The sequence below is a fragment of the Rousettus aegyptiacus genome, unplaced genomic scaffold, assembly GCF_014176215.1.
Source record: "Rousettus aegyptiacus isolate mRouAeg1 unplaced genomic scaffold, mRouAeg1.p scaffold_m13_p_2, whole genome shotgun sequence".
Taxonomy (NCBI): domain Eukaryota; kingdom Metazoa; phylum Chordata; class Mammalia; order Chiroptera; family Pteropodidae; genus Rousettus; species Rousettus aegyptiacus.
The window spans coordinates 58,201,788-58,220,380 of record NW_023416295.1 but is presented as its reverse complement, the minus strand read 5'-3'; the positions used below and the strand labels follow the sequence as shown (position 1 = coordinate 58,220,380).

Below are 18,593 nucleotides of genomic sequence, written 5' to 3'. Positions count from 1 at the left end.
AATTGAAGAAATGAGCCAGTAAAACAGAGGGAGTCTCACATTAACTCTTACAGGTCTCACTGCCATGGGATTGGCACTACTCTCTTCCTTACTCCTCATGACATCCTTACAAGTTAAAGATAATTACCTCATTTTATTGATATGAAAACTGATACCTTGAGAGAGCAAATGTTTTTCCAAATTTTCATACTTTGTCGGTGGCTCCCAAACTCTTTCTATGATGTGTTACTAACTTCTTTTGGAAGTCCGTTTTTATACGGTGGAGTCTCTAGATGCTGAGATGACGTTTGCATACAGAGTATGCAAGGAAGAGGAGGAAGAAGCAGGATTGGGCAAAGAGAGAAGTCAGCTAAAGTGCAAGCCCAACAAAGTCTCTGCCAATGCCAAGAGGGGTCACTGAAGAATAGATGGACCTTCAGGGTGTCTCTTGTGGCATCAGCTGTCATGCAGGTCCATGGAAGAAAGTCTAGAGTTCTTCACCTTTCATCGAAATGTTTCCAAGACAAAAAAAAAAAAAAAAGGAATGGAGAAAGAATTCTGTCAACAACTATAGTGACAAAATAGTCTCCAATGTTTATGTGACAGGGATGGTCCAAAGCACCATAAATGCTTTAACGCATTTGAAACTCGCAATAGCTCTCTGAAATGGACACCGTTATCTTCATTTGACATCATAGAGACTGAGGCAAAGAGATCTAGCTTCTAGACTAAGTCCACATGGCTAGAAACTAGAAATGCTTGAATGGGATTCTACATTCTGGCTCTAGTCTATGTTCTACCAGCATCAAAAATACACCTCGCCCTTTTAGTGACATGCTCTAGATATACCTGGTCAAGTGCCACCTGGAGTCCCATAGCTCCCTCTTAAAGAAAAGCTGTCCATCAAAATTCTCAGGTTGCTCTTTCTTTGAAATAAGAATCTTCTGATTAAACATACCTTTTTCCTCTGGTAATTAGTTCTGACCCACTTGGCCTTGAAGACCACAGTAAGTTTTGCATGTTGGAGCCTCTACAGTAGCTTTAAGCTATGAGGGAAAAGTTCCAGTTAGAACAAAGAGCCACATAAGGGAAACTAGAGTGAACTGACTTTGAATTTGAAATGGAGGGTTTTTGGGTGCTGATACCCAGCCTCCACCAAGCCTAGATTGGTCTGTAACACAATCTGACTCTTGAGTACTTAAAAATAGAGATAATTGAACACCCCACGCTGTAATGTGGGGCCTTGAAATTCAGTGCTGAATTCAGTGGTGGGAGTACTGATTTGCATTAATTTAGTCATGCCTGCCTCATCAAATTAGGTAACTGATGTTAGGGCCCTAGAATTTCCCAGGAACCTAAGTGTTCCTAGGAACACGCTAGACTAGGAATCAGACTAGGATCTTATTCCTAGTTCTGCATTTAACTGGTTTTGTAACCTTAGACAATTCACCTAGTTTCTCTGAGCTTCGATTCCTTATTCATAGATTTTGGGGCTTGGATTGGATAATATCCTTTACAGTGATTCTGCAATCCTCAGAAATCAATCAGGAAACTTAGAGGAGACATGAATATAGGAGCTAAAGGGCTTTAAATGGAAACCTGTTCTTCTCTAAAATGTTTTTCTAGGCCTGCTTTATAACTTCAGGAGGGCATAGTTTACTCTCTTACTTCATAATAAGCCTCTTAAAGCAAACATTGTCCTCAACATTCCTATGTTGAGATAAATGAAGTAATAGACAAGCTCCAAGGGGTCAACCTGTGGTCAGGAGGCAGCATGATATGTGGAAAGAGTCAGGGTTGGAAGAATATTCTAACATAGCTCTGCCTTAACTTAATTCCCTTCCAGTAGAAAGGATCAAAGAAGAAAAAGAAAGAGATAAAGATCTCTTAGAAACTAAATTTTGCATATAAAATGATTGAGCTCCAAAAGAGAAAAAGAGTTTATTTCACTGAGTGTGTAGGATATGTTTGATTTTCACTAGATTTCACTCACCTAAACCAGACTGCAGGTATTTAGTGTGGCTATCTTGAACTCAAAAGAAAATTAGGACATAGGATAAAGCTGAATGGAGGGGTGGGGGGGAGGGGTCTTCCTCATTTTACACTTAGGAAAATTAACAGCCAGAAAGAAAAAAAGGACTTGTCCACAGTTCTACAGAACATGAGGTACAGTTCTATTACTAGGACCTGGGTCTGTATTCATTTATTTATTCAACAAATATTAATTGAGCACTTATCCTTCCCTATGGGTAAGTAATCAAATAATCTCCAAAATAAATATTCTATGTTACTTCTGACCAGGCTGCAAACTCTGCATGAACCAACTAATGTTTGCCACCTAATGGGCAGGAGACATTTTGATACAGTCATTATGACAATGTGACCATTTTGATGTTTATATTTATCTTTTTTCAATCTCCAAGACAAAACATGAATTTTCACCTTTTAAAAAATTATCAAGTAATGTACTCCACAATCCATCCTGTCCCATGGCTCAGTCTTACACCATCATAGTCCCAGTTCATCCTGGACTCCATTACCCCTCTTTTTCTTCATCCCAACTTGAAGGCACTCAGAGGCAATGTACAAGACCTGGATGCAAAGTTATGATAGATCTCTCTCCAAGTTTAACTTAGGTAAAGAAGCACATTTTATTTTTAAAAATTATTTTGATTGGTCTTTCTCAAATGGGTTATTTTTAAAAATAGAAAACTTTCAAAATTCTGCACCATCTATTAAATCTCATGTCAATCAAGCAACAAGGCTCATTGTTTTTCTTTCATTCCTGTGTTCCTTCTTGATAAACAAACAAAAGGAAATAAAGTATGTGAGTTTTACTTGAAGTAGAGAAATAGATAACTGACATATTTCACAACCCATGGGCAGTTTCATATACTTCGGTGGGCTCTGTAAATATTCCATCAGCCACAAAATTTTTTTTCCTATGAGATTTGTGAGGGGAAGAGGGAAAATGGTCATGGCTAAGGGAGATAAGGTGGGTTAAGAGATGAGGTGAGGGAATTTAGTACACAATACTTTATAATACTTTTTAAGCTAAAACTTCAAAACACTGCATCTGGGAATATATTTCTCAATTTGATATGAATTCTTTTACTCTCATATAATGTGTAAATTCAAATAGTAATTTTTACATGTAGTCTTTTGATTTTTTGAATGTCTGCAGTTAATTTTAAAACATGCTTTGATAAAATTGTTTGTTTAAAATAATTCCTTTAAAGCCTATCACTGATCTCTTTCTAAGGGTCACTTGTTCTTTCTTACCTGAGTATACCGCTGCTGGACCTTCTCTTATTTTTAAGTCAACCAATGTTGGCATGCTTTCATCCATTAGACTCACTATTTTGCTGCTTTATAAGCTAGTCCCAAGCCTCTATCCCAAAGTTGAACAACGTCGAACTTTCTTTTGTTGACGGATGAGTTTGGATACAGGAACTCCAAGAGTGGAATTCCCGAGGTAATTACAAAGAAAAATAAAGATTTATTATCTATTGGTTTTTATCCATGGAAATATCTTTGGTAGCAAGTAAGAAAAATTATTGAAGGAGTTAAATGTAAAAATTATATTTATGGTCACTATAGATGAATGTTTTCGGCATCCAAAACAGAAGTGCCACTGAGCCTCAGGAAGGGACCAGAACTAGATACTGAAAATCTGCCAGTCTTCTCTCCAGTCTCAGCATCTTTTTATACATCTGCTTCCTCTGTGTCTCTAGACCACAGAACATACATTGACCACTTTCAGCTCCTGATTATCATTTAATCCTTCTGCAGAAGCTGGCTTCCTGTCATTATCATAAATCCGCATTACAGAAGAGGGCATTTAATTAGTCCCAGCCTGGCCCAATTTGCCATAGCCAGGGGCATGGGTCACACAGAACCAACATGGCTGCAGTTCAAGTAAAGGAAATCTTCCAAGACAATGTGAGATAATTTCACTTGTGGGCTGAGCGTACGCCTCAAAGTATTATTCGCTCGAAGGCTCTCACTTATTGGTTTGATAAACCAATAAGGCTTATCACACAGTCAATGAAATGTAGTATATACCAAACTTTAGTATCTGCATATAACCATATCATTTTTTTCCCCCAAGAAACAACTATTGTAACCTAACTTACAAATGTAGCCTATTAAGTAGGCTACCATAGATTAACCTTTGTTTAGAGTTTATAACTTTGCCTCAATTAACCTGTAACCTTACTTAGGTCACTAAAATCAACCTTACAAGATTTATGTAATGCTACCTTGTAACTTGCTGAAAGTCTCATAGAAAGATAAACACTTAAGTTCATCCACACCTTTGCAATCCCTGGTATTGATTGCCAGAACTGTTTTTTCAAGAACAAGCCCAGGATGTTTGGCAGAACTAGAGAGTGAACAAGCTGAAACCGCCTGAGACCAGCTGGAACAGCCTGAAAGAGCCTCCAGTGACTTCCTCATGAACTTTCCTCATTATACCCTCATTATAATGTTAAAATCTGGAGATTTTCTGCCACTTTTGAATATGCAATGTTTATGATGATTTCTTCTAATAAAAATGGAGTAGATGCTTTTTTCGAAGGCACACTGCTCTGGGAATGATCCCTGGTGTCTCCTTGCTTGAAGCTTGTAATAAAATTCCTTCTCAAAAAATCATCTTGGATTTGTCTTTTGTCTGGCAACTACTGGGCATTCAGATCCAGTTAGGTCCAGTAACACTACCCCATTATTTGCTAAACATATTTCTTACATCAAATATAAGCACTATATATTACCCTGTTTCCTGAGAAATTTCCTGAAGTCACAGGTTTGGTGTGTTTTACTTTTCCTAAAATTTATTAATACAAATCTATAACTACTAAATAAAGATGTGTAAATAAGAAAAAGTTCATGAATGGTCCACTAATGAATCTCTTGTTTGGACTACCTACATAGCCTCCAAACTAGGCACTTCATATCTACCCTCATCCAACTCCAGCCTATTCTCCATATTGCGGTCAAAACAATCTTTTGGACACACAAATGTAATCACATACTAGTGGCTGCAACTACACTACAAGTGCCACTATAACAAGTACTACTACAACAACCATTTCCATTGTCAGTTGTCTTTATTTTGTGTTATGTACTTTATATGAATAATTTGTAATAGTCACAACAATCCTAGAATACAAGTGCTATTATACCCATTTTACATATGGCTCAATTAAGTTAATCCGCTTTCTTCAGGTTACAGTTAATGTGATATTATGACTTATGATTCGATGAGAGCAATAACGGTGTCTTTCGTTATGTTGTGAGGTGAATTTTAGAAAGCACCTAAAGATGGAGTTTAGTTGCCTGTGGAGCCAACCATATGATTAGAGGAACTTTAAGTTCTACTGCCCCTTCCTCTCTCCTCCACCCCTTCACCTCCCCCACCCCACCAACCTCCAGGAAAGGGAGAGTGGGCTGAAGATGGAGTTCAATCACCAACAACTTAGTCAGTAATGCCTATGTAATGAAGCCTCCATAAAAACCCAAAAGGATAGGTTCTGAAAGCATCCAGATTGGGGAACACGTGGTAGAACAGAGAGAGTGGCACACTTCAACAGAGTATGGAAGTTCTACACCTTTTCCCCATACCTTGCTCTATGCATCTCTTCCATCTGGCTGTCCTGAGTTATATCTTTGTTTAATAAAATGGTAATCTAGTAAGTGAAATGTTTCTCTGAGTTCTGTGAGCCGCTTTGGCAAAATGATCAAACCGCAGGAGGGAAACATTGAAATCTTCAATCTATAGCTGGTCAGTCAGAACCAAAGGTGACAACCTGGATTTGAGGTTGGCATCTAAAGAGGGTGAGGGCAGTCTTTTGGGACTGAGCCCTTAACCTATGGGATCTGAAGCTATCTCCAGATTCTGTCGAAATTGAGTTAAATTGTAGGACACTCAACTGATGTTGGAGAATTGCTTGGTGGGAGAAAAGCATTTACACATCAACATCTAATTGATGAACACATACTATACATAGTAATTAGCAAAAATAGGAGTAAAATACAGAATTGTTGGTCTTTTCACCATGCTACTTCAGATAAAATCTACTCTCCCTCCAAAACTGTCTATCTCACAACCCATTTACTTAGGACATAACTGCTCTTTGGTTTGACAAGTCAATTGGGCTTATTTGGTAGAATGTCACAAACTAATACTTGAATTATTATTTTCCCTAAATAATATTTTAAAGAAGACCTTCCAGAAGTGATTAATGATAGGAATTTTAGCTATTACCTTTATATTGCTTTGGTATTATTTTGCACCAGAAGCCTACAACCCTCCCCAAATCATGCCAAGTTGGTGATCACATACACACTACTGACATCGAACTGACTTGCCTGGTATGGTGGGGCCTGGGATCTAAAGGTGGGGGCAGCAGATTTTCTTCTGTGAAGGTCCAGATTGCAGAGATTCTTTTTTTGGCTTTGTGGGATATACAGTGTCTCCCGAGACTATCAACCACTCAGAGGCCACAATATTGGAGTTGCTGCCACCTTCCTCCAGGGAGGAGTCTCCCATTTGGAAGCAGTTTGTTTCTTCCCCCAGCAACCCAGAGCTCAAGAGTTCAAAGAACATGAGGAGGCTCCTCTGTGGCTTTCTTGTCCCCTCATAAAAGGTTGCACCTCAAGGGTCAGAGACTTGGCCAAGACAACACCCAGGAAGAGAGGCCATGGTCCTCGCCCATCGCAATTGCTTCTACCTAACTGCACTGAGAAACAGTTGTGTTCCCATCACCCAGCGCCCTGCCCCCTTCCCCTGTCGTGGCCCCAACTCGTAATAGATCTGCAGTTTCACTAGATATTTCTCCTTTTCCAAGCAGCTCTTGAAGACTAGAAAAATACCATTTGTCACAATCTTGGATTCCAGGACAGCTCTGAGAAAATGTGGGTCAGCATGAGAGTGGGGTCAGCACGCAACCTCCATCCTGCCTCTAAAAGCTGACTTCAGAGAAACACCACACATTGGCCTCCACATTCTGGAAGCCAGCCAATAGCACATGAGCCAGCCAGATGTAATGCCCTTCCTTTTTGACCCTTAACTCCAAGAAGCAAGAGCCAGCCTTTATTAAAGGTAGCTTCAGGAAACACACACACACGCACACGCACAAGCACATGCACACGCATGCAAACGCCACCCAAAAAGCTCATAACTAATCAACTACTGTGTGGGGCCAAAGTAACTGCACCCAGGAGTATACAATTAGGAATGATTGTGTACCAATAAATATTTATAAAAGCAGACAGTGGGCCATATTCAGCCTGAAGACTGTAGTTTTCCTATCTCTTATCTAAGTAATTAAGTAATTTCCCTCACAGCCGCTCTGTGACCCTGGGGGAAATTACTTAAATTTTATGAACCCTACTTTCTTCATCAGTAGATATGAAGAAACTGTTACCATCTCAACTAACTTGTAAATACTATAAGGAGGATCAAGTTGGATAATTTATATAAAATTACTTTATGAACTGTCTAGTGCTAGAATAATTGTTTAATAATTAGTACACAAATGTTGAGGCTTAATCAATTAATATTGGCCCTCCTGGCAAACTAGCACCTTTGTTTTCTTCTACCTTTTACCCAATTCCCTGTCTATTAATACCTGTATATAATCCCTCCTACACACACGTGTGCGCGCACGCAAACACACACACACACACACACACACACACAAGTACCACATCCCTAGAACTATTATCTTACCTGCTATAGTTGCACTCTAGGGCCTTCTTTTCCCACCCATACCCACCGGGCTTGATTTTTGCATGCTTCCTCTCTGTTTTCTTCTTCAGATTAAACTGCTAGTGACAGAATAAATATCATGACCAGCCCAACTTTCTTTCTAAAAGCGGTTATTTGTTGTTAAATGGCTTGTTCCAAGATGCCCTTGGAGCATCTCAGAAGCAAAGTCTAAAACTTCAAGTAAACTGTATGATTCTTTGTACAATACATTAAATTACTTCTGAGAAACTTATAACCCAAAATAGTAACTCAGCTCTCAGAAACTAGGCCATATGAATCTACTTGTACACAGAGACATCACATAGTAAAAGGCACTGTCAGTGTGCAAAGTAGGCTGGAAGGAAAGGCTAATCTGGGCCTAGGATACTACCTGTTGGCTGCTGAAATAAACAAATTAAAAGAAACAGAGGGTTTATGGCAGTGGTATACTGGCACACTGGCTGCTGGAGGAAAGCGAGAAAGCAAGCCGGCCCTGTTTGTAACGTTTATCAATCTCCATGGTGTAAATGCTCCCATCACAGATGACATCATATTACTAATAATTTAATAACTAGCTTACAAATTGGTGATAATTTCACAGTCATTAGTTCCTGACATCTCTGGCAAGTCACTGGCTCACTGGAAGTTTAGATAAGTTTACCTTTAATAGTCCCTAGAGTGATGAAAGCACCCACTTTTCTAACCCAAACCAAATCAATTCACAGGCAGAGACTTTTCTCCATAGATATTAAACTCTTCCTTTGAATGGAGTTGTACAATGAATTAACAAACTATTTCATCTAGACACACACACATACACACATTACTATATTCTTCATAAGCTAATGACTTGTTTCCCTCCTAGGTTACACACTGTTTTTTTTTTGTCTACATCAAGAAGATTTTTGACAGAAATCTCGGTTTTCGTTATTCAAGATGTAGTCCTCAGAGATAAGTACCACATGACATGAGAGCAGATTAAAAAGCGGAATTTCAGATTACACTTCTGATCTAATAAATCAGAATCTGCATTTTAACCAGATTTGCTAGTGTATTAAAGTTTGGAAGTATTTCTTCTCTATGCTCTATTCAATTTATATACATAAGAGCTAGAAAAAAAGAAAAAGAAAAAGAAATTTGCTATTTCCCATGCCACAAAAACAGATTGTCTTTTTCCTTTGTAGTGATAATTTCAAAAATTCTATGTGGATTTTCTGAAATAAAAATATTTCAGAATTAGTCTAATTTAAAACAGGAAAACAAACTGCCCTTTGTAGTATTATGACTGTATACTCTTAGGCAACTACCAAAAATAAGGCAAATCAGCCTTATGTTCCTCGTATAATTAATTACATGCTGTGGTAGAAAGAATAGTGCCCCTTTTCCAAGATGACTACCTCCTAACCCCCCAAAACAGTGAATATGTAGATTTACCTGGCAAAAGGGACTTTACAGGTGAAATTAATTAAGGAATTTGAGCTGAGAGAGTATCCAGGTGTGCCTAATGGAATCACAATGTTCTTAAAAGGAAAAGAGGAAGGCAAGAGAGTCAGAGACGTGACCATATAAACAGAAGTCAGAGTGATACAAGAGTGCAAACCTAGGAATGTTGTCTCTAGATGCTGAAAAATGGAAAAACAATTCTCCCCTAAAACATGCAGAAGAAACATGATGTTGCCAACACCTTGATTTCAGCTCAATGAAACCCATTTCAGACTTTTGACCTCAAGAACTGTAAGTTAACAAATTTGTGTTGTTTTAAATCCTAAATTTGTGGTCATTTGTCACAGCAGCGTAAGAAACTAACACACGTGCCTTCTCCCCAGTTAGAGTGTGAGCATTTCAAGGGCATGACCCTATCCTTTGTATTTTGGTTGATTGCAGTGTCTAGCCAGGAGGTTCTTCACTAAGATTTGGAGAAGAAATAAGTGAATGAGGTAGTGATCCATTCTGCAGCTAAATCGATTTCATTTTTTCACTCAAAAACTTTCAGCAGTTTTCCTTTACTCTTAGCATAAACCAAACCCTTAACATGGCTGAAGGTCTGCAGCATTCATTCCCAGCTATGGTAGCCATTTTTCTTGTTTTGAATCCCTACCCTTACAACACTGTATTTAACGTCTATTTCTTCCTTTAAATCTTCCTCAAACATAACTTCCTCCAGCGAACTCATCCTTCTGCAATTTATAAATTGCATTCCTTTATTTTATTCTACTTACTTCCATTTGCAAATATAAAAAGTTCTCTTTCCAACAGTGGATTCTAAGCTTTATGAGAGCAATGGTGATGGCTGTTACATATTTATTTCAGTGCCTGGCATAGAGCAGGGACCCAGTAATTTTGTTGAATGAAAAACATTTGTTGAAAAAAAATAGTAATTGCATGTATAAAAGAGAAAATGTTTAGTGATTTATGAGCCTCTAACTCCTAAAATGCTAAGCATAACAATTTTAAGAACAGCTTCTAAAGTCTATACAGTACACAGAGCTTGCTGTCTTTAGATTTCAGTCCAATGAAATCTAACCCTGACCCTGACTTAGAATCGTCTACATTGTACTAATGCCAACATTCAACTCTAGTTGATATCAATCTGTTAAGGAGATGCTAAATGATCCCCCAAATTGGTTAAGGTCCTTTAACCAACATTTCCTTCTAGGATTGTTACTTGGAGCTAGTAATTGGCTAGGGTCAATTGTATACATCTCTTCCCAGTTTTGCATTCAGTGATTTCACTTTGGCAGTTTAAAATCTGCTTTGGTGAGAGTATTTATAATGTAGGGAAGAGGCAAGAGAATTAAAAATGTTAATCAAGCTACTTTCAGAGACTACAATACGCTGATCAGCCCTGCAACCAGGTCAGGCAGACACCTTCAGAACAAAAGATTTCTGCTGGGATTGCTAACTGCCCATTCTCCACACCTGTGAAGGGAAAACAGGAACCAACATTCCCTATGGCTAAAACCATGGGGAACCTTTGGATTAAAGGCTGGGAACGGCCAGCAGGCCTTTCACTCTACATAGTCTTACTTTGTCACACTACATCCTTTTCCCCTTCCTCACTGTATGTCCATATCAAAGGAAATGGGAACTAAAGAATGACATAAATTGGCTTCCCTGAACACTGAGTCCCTCTCAGTGCCTTTTCTCTGTCTCTCTCACTGTCCTCTCCTCTCTATTCCCGCTGTCCCTCTCACTCTCAGCCTATGGAGTGTTACCCCTTTTCTAACAAACTTTTCTTTTGACTCTAATTTTAGTATGTATGTTGAATTCTTTCTGTACTCTCCACCAAAGAACCCTCTTCTCTCAGTACAGGGCTTGGTAATCCCCCACACTCGGGGAAATTTGCCCTGTCCTGTATCATTTATGCCACAGAAATGAGCAAATGCTACAAATTAGGGCTCTTTTATTCTCTCTTGTCTCCCCTATCTCTTCTTTGCCTCCCTCCTTTGCCTCCTTGTGTTAAACATATACCAACATACCACGCCCTGGAGTCTTTCTTTTTAGAAGCTTATCAAGTGGTGCAGAACCCGATGTATGAAACCTTGAGCAATACCAGGAAATTCTACAGTAGGGACATCAACAGTAAACCAATTGCATCTGCTCAGGTACAAGAAAGTCCTCTTCCCTCAAACCTCATTCTACTATGGACCCCCAACTTCTTTTCAGTCAAAATGAGCTAAGTGGCATGGCATTCAGTTCCTCTTGATATTAAGGGTTCTTCAAATTCAAATATAGCACTTTTCCTTGATGAAACTGGGCATCGGGCCCTCCTGGGATATAAGGTTGCAAGGAGGCAGAAAGGTTATGACAAATCCCCAAACTTATTACTTTTAGTTGAAAACTTGTATCTTTCCATCATTTAATATCATCTAATAGATGCATAACTGTGGGTTTAAAGAGTTTAGAACATTTAATAAAAACCATGCTTAAATATCCCAACCTACATTTCAAGGAGCCTTTTGGTTTTGGTCAAACAAAAAGCAAACATTAATTTACCTAGCCCAGAAAGGTCCTACACACTCATAGGAACATAGATAGGACCCCTGCACTGACTACAGTTTGAGCCACAGTTTCAAGTATTTACTTCGTTTTAACATGAAAGCTCATGTAAGTGGTTTTGAGGCCTTGGGTTTACTAAAGATTCTGATCTCAGTAAATGTTTAATGGAGTGATAAAGTACATAGTTTCTTTAGAGGCTATCAGTGTCCTACACACAGTAGGGTTTTGCTATAATGGAGAGTGGTTTTAACCAATTATCATTATAAGTGTCCATAAGCATCTATTAATATAAAAGTTAATCGCAGTTTGATTTTACCATTCACGCTTGGTTGAAAATCTTACTCTTCCAGCCAGGATATTTAAATGCTGCTTTAGCTCTCAGCAGTGGTTAAATATAGAAAAGAGAATTTTAAATTCTTAATGAATTAACTGCATAAAGAAAAAGTTGTACTAGTCTAAGTTAATCAGTGATGAAAGAGAAATGCTGTTGATAGGTGTGCACTTGGCAAAATATTGAAGGACAATTTGCCAGTAGCTATTAGAATTTAAAATTTTCTAAGAATCCCAAAAAGGCAATTTGCACAAATATATAAAAATAAACAAGCATGTTCTGAAACTTTATAAAACACTAATAGCCTGATTATCTATTAATAGAAAACTATTAAGTAAATTATAAAACCCTTATCACTTCTTTGAAAAGATAAATATTGACATGAATAGTGGCCATGCTACATTGTGCTGTGATAAAGCAGATTGTATAACAGTTTTATGTATGTGTTTGTTTATGTATTGAAAAGTCCAGAATGATACATAACAAACCACTAACAGTGAATGTATCTAGGATGGGCAGAGAGGCAATATTTTGACTTTCTATTTGATATACTTTTATATCTTTTAGGTTTTATTTTTAATTTTGTACTACAAACATTGGTGTAAAAGTCTGTTACACTATTTGCCTGTGGACATATGTTTATTTCTTTGAGGACAACACTTAAGAGTAGAATTGGTATGTTGTTACAGTCTCATTAATAATGTTCAAATCTGATATATTGTTAGTTGTGTGGTTTTTTGGGTTTTTTTGTTTTTGTTTTGTTTTGTTTTGTTTTTTGCTTCTGTTTCCAACTGTTTCCTGCTACTCTGTAGAAGTACAATTGATTATTGTAAATAGATCTCACTAAACATTTATTCCAGTGACCGTGTATTCCTTGAAATGGTGTATCTACATGATCAAATTGTCTAGGAATAAATATAGTTTTACTCCTTTCCTTACCATCTCTGTGCTTTTTTTTTTAGTTAGTTTTATTTTATTATAGCCTAGCTGGGACCTTTTATACAATGTTAAATAGAAGGGAAGAAAGGGTATGTTCTTGTTTCACTTCCAGTCTTAGGGGGAAGCAGCTGTAGGTTCTTTATAGACACCATTTATCGGGTTGAGGAAATTCCTTTTCATTCTTAATTTACTGAGAGTTTTTATCATCAATGGGTATTAAGTGTTCTCAAATACATTTTCTGTATCTACTAAAATTATCATGGTATTTTTCTTTTATCCTCTTAATGTGATGAAATACACTTTTTTTTTTTTTTTAATGATAAACCAAACTTGCATTTCTGAAGTGCACTGCCGTTTTTATATATGGCTGGATTCAAAATACATATGGCTGGATCTAATACCTATTATCTCCCCCCCCCCCAGTTTTATTGAGAGATAATTGACACAATATAGTAATAGTTTAAGGTATACATGACAATGATTTGACATATTCATATATTGTGTGTGAAATGATTACCACAGGAAATTTAGTTAATGCTCATCATTTCACATTTTACACGTTTTTTTCTGGTGATGAGAACTATTAGGATCTACCCTGAGCAATTTCAAATATATAATACCATTAGCTATAGTCATCATGTTGTACATTACATTTCTAGTACTTATTTACCTTATAACTAGAAGTTTGTACCTTTTGACCACCTTCACTCAATTTCCTTGCCTTTAGTAACTGCAAATCTGATCTGTTTCTGAGTTTGGTTTTATTAGATTCCATGTATATAAGTGAGATCATACAGTGTTTGTCTTTAACTGTATGATTTATTTCACTTAGCATAATGCCCTCAAGGTCCATCCGTGTTGTCATACAAGGCAGGATATCATTCTCTTTATGGCCGAATAACTTTATACACACACACATATGCACGTGCGTGCACGCACACACACACACACACACACACACACACACATTTTCTTTATCCATCCATCAATAGACGTTTATGTTGTTTCCAAGTCTTGGCTATTGTAAATGTTGTAATGAAAATTAGGATGCATATATCATTTCGAGTTGGTGTTTTCATTTTCTTTAGATATATTCCCTGAAGTGAAATTGCTGTATCAGATGTTAGTTTTATTTTAAATTTTTTGAGGAAATTTCATATTGTTTTTCATAATGACTGTATCAATTTATATCCCACTCAGTAGGGTATAGAAGGGTTCCGTTTTCTCCACATTTTTATCAGCGTTAGTTATTGTTTGTCTGATGACAGCCACTAACATATGTGAAGTGATAGCTCTTTGTGGTTGTGATTTGTATTTTCCTGATGATTAGTGTTATTAAGCACCTTTTCATGTACCCGTTAACCATTTGTATATCTTTTTTGAAAAAAATGTCTTTTCAGATCCTCTTCCCATTTTTTAATTATATTGTTTGTTTTTTTTGTAATTGAATATTAACTCCTTTTCAGATATATAATTTGCAAATATTTTCTCTCATTCAATAGGTTGCCTTTTTATTGATGGTTTCCTTTGCTGTGCAGAAGCTTTTTTAGTTTAATGGAATTTCATTCAGTTATTTTTGCTTTTGTTCGCTTTGCATTTGGTGTCAATCCAAAAGTCATTGTCAAGGCAAATGTCAAGGAGCTTACCCTCTATACTCTTTTTTTTTTTTTTTCTAGGAGTTTTAGGGTTTCAGGTCTTAACATTCAAGTCTTTAAACCTATTGGGTTGATTTCTGTGTATGCTATAAGTAGGAGCCCAGTTTTACTCTTTGGCTTGTGGCTGTCCAGTTTTCCTAACACTGATTATTTAAGAAACTGCTCTTTTCCCATTATAGATTCTTGGCTGCTTTGTAATATAGTTTGAAATTAAGGATTGTGATAATTGCAGCTTTGTTCTTTCTCAAGATTGCTTTGGCTATTCAGGATCTTTTTTGGTTCCATATAAATATTAACATTGTTTATGAGAAATGTCATTGGAATTTTGATAGAGATTACATTGAATCTGCAGTTTGTTTTTGATAGAATGGACGTTTTAATAATATTCTTCCAGTGTCTAAGCCATAGCACCCTGAACAAACCTGATTCCATCTAATCTCAGAAGCTAAGCAGGGTCGGGCCTGGTTAGTACTTGGATGGGAGACCACCTAGGAAGACCAGGTGCTGTAGGAGTAAAACATAATAATAAAAAAAGGGATTATAGCTGACAAGGTCCTTGCAATCTGTAAAGTCAACCAAGGGTTGCCTCACCTAAAAACAAACAGCAACAACAAAAAAATAATATTCTTCCAATCTGTAAGTAAAATATCTTCCCATTTATTGTGTCTTCAAATTCTTTTATCAATGGCTTATTGTTATCAATGTACATATTTTTTACCTTCTTGGTTAATTTTATTCCTAGGTATTCTTTTTGATGCAATTATAAATGGAACTATTTTCTTAATCTCTAATAGTTCATTGTTAGTGTATAAATACACACTGATTTTTGTATATTAATTTTTATATCTTGCAATTTTACTGATTTTGTTGATTAGTTCTAACAGTTTTTTGATGGTACTGGGGTTTTCTATGTGTAATATCATGTCATCTACAAATAAAGATAATTTTACTTTTTCCTTTTCAATTTGGATGCCAATAATAAACTAAACTTATATTCCTGGAATGTACCTAACTTTTTATGTATGACTGGGTTCAATTCCTTTTATCTCTAAGAATTTTTGCATCTATGTCCATAAATTATAGACCATTTTGCTCTATAATTTATTTGTAATATCTTTGGTCACAGTATCAGAATAATGTTGGCCTCATAAAATAGATGGACAGCATTCCTTTATTTTTGAAAGAATTTGTATAGAAATAATTGGTCTTATTTTCCTTAAATATTTTATAAAATTCACCAGTTATGACTTATGGGCCAGAAATATCTTCACAGTAAAATTTTAAAAAGTATATTCAATTTATTTAGTTGATATGAGGTTGTTAATTTTATATTTCTCTTGAATCAGTTTTCATAATTTGTGTTTTCAAGGAATTTTTTCATTTTACCTTGGTCATTAAATTTATTGGCATGAATTTGTTCATAATTTGCCTTATCCTTTGAATGTTTGTAGATCTCTAGTGATACCTGTACATTACTGATACTGATAATTTGTTTCTCTTCTATTTTTTTAACCAGTTTTTATACTTAGGCTTTTCAAATAAGCAGATATTTTTGTTATTGATTTCTGTGCTTCTATTCATTACCTTTATTATTATTTTTTTTAATTTAATTGCTTCTTTTGTCCTAACTTCTTGAGAAAGCTTATATCACTTGAGTTATGATTTATTTTCTAAAATAAGCTTTTAATGCTATAAATTTTTCTCTAAGCACCATTTATATCTGTACCCCACCAATTTTGACACTTAGTATTTTAATTTTCATTTTGTTCAAATATTTTAAACATTCTCTTGTGATTTCTTCTTTGATCCATTGGTTACTTAATTGTTTAATTCCAAATTTAGGAACTATTCTGATTTTCTTTTTGTTTCTGATTGCCAGTTTAATTCCACAGCTAGTCAAAGAATGTTACTGACATCATTTCCATTATTTTAAATCTACTAGGACTACTCGTATGGCCCAACATACAGTCTCTTGGTGCATGTTTCACGTGAATGTCAAAACAATGTGTATTCTGCTATTGATAAGTGGAGAATTCTATACATATGAGTTGCATCAAGTTTGTTGAAAAATTATTTAAACCGTGTAAATTTCTACTTGTTCTCACAATTACTAAGAATATCAAACTTGCAGTCTATAATTATAGATTTGTTATTTGTCCTGTCACTTCTTTCCACTTCTCTTATTTGGTCTATACACATTTATCATATTTTCTGTCTTCTTTATGACTTTATCTGTGAGAAGTTTCTCTTTCACAATGAATATACTCCTTGTCCTGAAACCCAATTCATCTTATAGTAATAAACTATGCCAGGTTTCTTCTAATTGGAATTTGGATGAATTATCTTTTTTCATGCTTTTACTTTTACACAATCTGTATCTTTATATTTAAAATGAGTTTCTTGTAGGTGGCATAAGAGTTCAGTCAGTTGAATTGAGATGTTTAGACCATTTACATTTAATTATGGATATGATTTATTAAATGTACCATTTTACTAATTTTCCTATTTGTTTTATTCTTCCTCTCCCCTACCCCCAATTCCTGCCTTCTTTTGGATTGATCTTTTATGGAAGTAATTTTTTTTTTTTATTTCATGTTACTACTGGCTTATAATCTATATATGTGTTTCTGTTTAATTGGTTGCTCTAGGGGTTACAATATGCATACCTTCAAATAATATTAATTCCTTTATGTATAATACATAACACTTACATAAATTTACTTCTTCTCTCCTATTATTTCTTTAACACATTTTATCACTACATATGTTATAAATTCAACTATACATTGCTATTCAACTTTAAATAGTCAATTGGGTTTGGTTTTTTTTTTTTAGTTTAAAGAGAGAAAAAGAATTTTATATTTATCAACATAGTTACCTTTTTCAGTGGTGTTCATTCCTTTAATTCAAGTTTCCATCAAGTATTATTTCCTTTGACTGGAAGAATGCCCTTTAACATTTTTATAGTGTAAGTTGCTACTGATTAAATCTTTCAGCTTTGGTTTGTCTTTAAAAATCTTATTTCTGGGGGTGACTCCATAGTGTAGTGATTAGCATGTCTGCTTACAGGTAGAAGGTCCTAGGTTCGTGCCCCAAGTGGAGCCACGGACCATATCCTGGGTGCACCAGGTCCCGGGTGCACACTGCGAGTGTGTGGGAGGAGACACCCCACCTTCAGAGATCCAGTTCTTAAGGGGAAATGGTAACATCCATAGGTTAGGGGCGGAAGTAGGGGGGATGGAATTAAAGAGGTGAAAAAAAAATCTTATTTCAACATTTTTTGAAGGACATTTTCACTGGGTATTTAATTCCTGGTTAACATAGCTTTCCACCCCACCCCCCACCCCCCCAGCACATTACTCCAGTTCTCATTTGGAAAAAAAAAATTGCATCTCACTGCCAGTGTTAATTTAATTTTATAGAAACAGGCTCTTTGAGGCTGAAGCAAATCTGACTGGCTTTCAATAAAAATAAAATAAAATATAAAAACTGTTCCTGGAGTTATAGCCAAACGGAATTTGTCTCTAATTCTAACATAATGGAAATGTATACATAAATTGGATTTATCAAAGAAATCTTTGGCTAACAACTATTCAAGAACAATGCTAAAATCACGCCTAGGAATGCTATGTTTTCTAGGGTTCGACATTTTCAGCAATCAAGATTTACTATATTTTGTAAATGGAAACCACTACTAAAAATGAATGCTATTTATAGAATGATGTCATTTGTTTCCAAAGACTTTCATATTCTAGAGCGATGCAAAAATAATAACGGTGAGATGTTTTGTGGGAAACTTTGAGGCTAAGTTTAGGATGGTAATCTGTGGGTTATCTCAGAGTAAACATTAAAGCCACAAGCACCACCAGTGAGTATTCTCAGGGCAAAAAGAAAATGGGTTAAAAATATCATTCCAATGACTTCTGATCTGCATAGTTTC

At 36.0% G+C, this 18,593-nt stretch overlaps 1 pseudogene; it reads left to right on the top strand.

Annotated features, from left to right (window-relative positions):
• The first annotated feature begins 15,048 nt into the window (after positions 1 to 15,048).
• On the top strand, positions 15,049 to 15,166 carry LOC118614610 (annotated as a pseudogene).
• The last annotated feature ends 3,427 nt before the right edge of the window (positions 15,167 to 18,593 follow it).